A 2,857-nucleotide genomic window follows, 5' to 3' on the forward strand; every position below is an offset into this window, starting at 1 on the left:
ATTAATCATGTTAAACTAGTTTAACGATTTCGGATTCAAAATTCCAAGCTCATAAGTTCAACTATTCAAATCTAACACTACAGAGAAAAATTGGATTAACTACAAATTATCGCTAATCTGTTGCTAAATCACTCGTAGCTAACATAATTTTTCGATAATATATCAGTAATCCATCACTAGACAGGATCACTGACGGATTTTGTTGTTTAGCCACAGAATTTGTCTATTGTTATTTTCCACTCTTTTGTAGTAGTGAAAGGATCAAACAAACACCAGCTACAAGAAAGTTAGGATACGACGACATTATATAAATGTCATATTACACTACTTAAATGTCATAAATTCGTTTCCTGACATTTAATTTACATTTGTGTCAAATGTCGTATATTTCAGTGTCGGGAATTTTCCGATATTTAGGCAAATGTCAGTAAGAAATTTACGACATTTATTTATGACATTTTTGAAACGTCACTTAAAATATCCGACAATTAAACTAATGTTGGTAAAACATTCGTGACATTTATTTACAACCTTTATTAAATGTCGCATTCTTATTTTTGACATTTTGTTACTGATACTGTACCGCAAAATTCCTAAATCGAATTTAAAAATACCGAATTAGTTTGGTATATATGGCAATGTATAGTATTTTTAGAAACCAAAAATCAAAATTACCATACCGAAGCTTCAAATGTCGTATCATGCCCACACCTACTTGTATATTTCGGTTGTCTATAGCTATTTTCAAAAGGATGTTCAAATGATATTCATTCTCGCGATATTCTCAATTAGTAATTATGCAATAATATAGGTTCTTTTTTTGAGTTACTATCGATCTTCATATTTCTATAGATGAATTAAACTTTAATCCTTGCCAAAAATTTAGATTATTTGTAATTCAAGGGGGGCCAAATACCTTCAATCTCTAACGTAGGTGCCAAAGAGGAATGAGAATTAGAAGCCCAGAAAAGAACATAACCTTCGATGCCATAAATAGAATAAAACCATGCATATTGAGGGTCCTAAATGTATGACTTTGGTACGATGTCCTTCGAACGTGGATTCACGTAGAACATCGCGCCACCATACGAAGATGGTATATAGGACACAAACCTGGATCATTCACAGAGTTTAAAGGTAAATCATTTTGCTTCTCTCCTACCTATAAGCAAATAATATTTGACTATTGTTTTAACTATAAGATTTCCTACAAATTGACATAGCAATTCATTCCAAATTTGGTTTGGAGAAATCAAGTAATGTACGTAGAAAATAATTAAAAATCATAATTAAGTGAGGATATATTAAAGAAAAAAATAGTTCACATGTTTAATTAATTAAATTGATGTACTCTAATATGTATTTGTCCTCTTTGAAAGATTATTCACAATATTAGTGACTTTTTAATTATCATCTTCCTTTCGATTTAAATAAACTGTTTAGGGTGTATGTTTATGGTGTAGGGTTTAAATGAATTTGTCGTTGAACTTTGCAAATGATCCGTATTGGTCCTTGAACTTTATGAATGGCCAAAATATCAATTTATGTATGATGTTGTGCTAGCCCATAAGGGCAGATATGAGTCATTTCGATAATAGCGAGGGTGAAAATGAGATACTTTTTAACATAAGATAAATTTTCTCTAAATTGTATAGTCCGGGGGGGAATTTTGGACCTTTGTCCTATAAAAAATGATGAATAATTTAGAAAAATTTAGGTTTCCAACATTAGTTGTAAATGTCGGTAATTAGCGACTAATAATATGACATTTAAAACAATTGTCATAATGTATTCGACATTTATATCAAATGTCATTGTTTAACGACATTTTCGGCAAATGTCATTAAAAACAACGACATTTTGCAACAAATGTCATAATAATATTCGACATTTGTATAAAAGGTCATTGTTTTAATGACATTTTCGCTAAATGTCATTAAAAATAATGACATTTTTTAACAAATGTCGTTATTTTAGCGACACTTGGTAATAAATGTCGGTGTTTTAATGACATTTTGCACCAAATGACGTTCTTCTTATGACATTTGGCATCAAATGTCGTTCTTTTTACTACATTTGTTCATAAATGTCAAGAAATTCCTTATTTCCCGACATTTATTTGAAATGTCACCAAATAAATGTCGTCGTATATCTACTTTCTTGTAGTGACTATAAGAAAAACTGGATTAACTATAAATTGTCGCTAAATCGCTCTTAGCTAACATAATATCCCGATAATTAGTAATGGATTACTAACAGATTTTGTTGTTTAGCTACAGAATTTGTCTGTTGCTAATTCGGATCAAGCAAACACTATAAGAAAATACAGAACGTATTTTTTCACATAACAATGTACACTGAGCTAAAACAACGAGCAAAGGGAACAAACTTACTAATGGTAGGGGCAAGATCGTCAACGACATTAGAAATGAAACTAACAAGCAAGCTACTTTTGCCTACTGATATTTGGCACAAATATCATGTTTTGTGTCATTTTACATCCTACTCTTATGACTTTTATCGCTTAATTCGTGATGCAATCGTCGTATTTGAACTTATGTCGTCATATTTCATGTGCATAGGTACGAAGATGACAAACGATGGAAAACGGTGCTTAAAGTGAGTGATTTGGAAGCATATGACGAGTAGACGAGGTGACGAGTAGACAAGGTGACGAGTCGAAGATCGATGAACTGAAAGGAAAGAAACTGAACGGAAGGACCCGCGATCCATCCGCATCGCGGAAAGAAAGCGGACACATAATACCAGAGCATCACTACCACGCGATCCTTCCGCATCGCGGAAGGAAAGCGAAAACCCCGAACCTTGCGCGATCCTTCGGCGATGCGGAAGAAAG

The sequence above is a fragment of the Lycium ferocissimum genome, chromosome 8, assembly GCF_029784015.1.
Source record: "Lycium ferocissimum isolate CSIRO_LF1 chromosome 8, AGI_CSIRO_Lferr_CH_V1, whole genome shotgun sequence".
Classification (NCBI taxonomy): Eukaryota; Viridiplantae; Streptophyta; class Magnoliopsida; order Solanales; family Solanaceae; genus Lycium; species Lycium ferocissimum.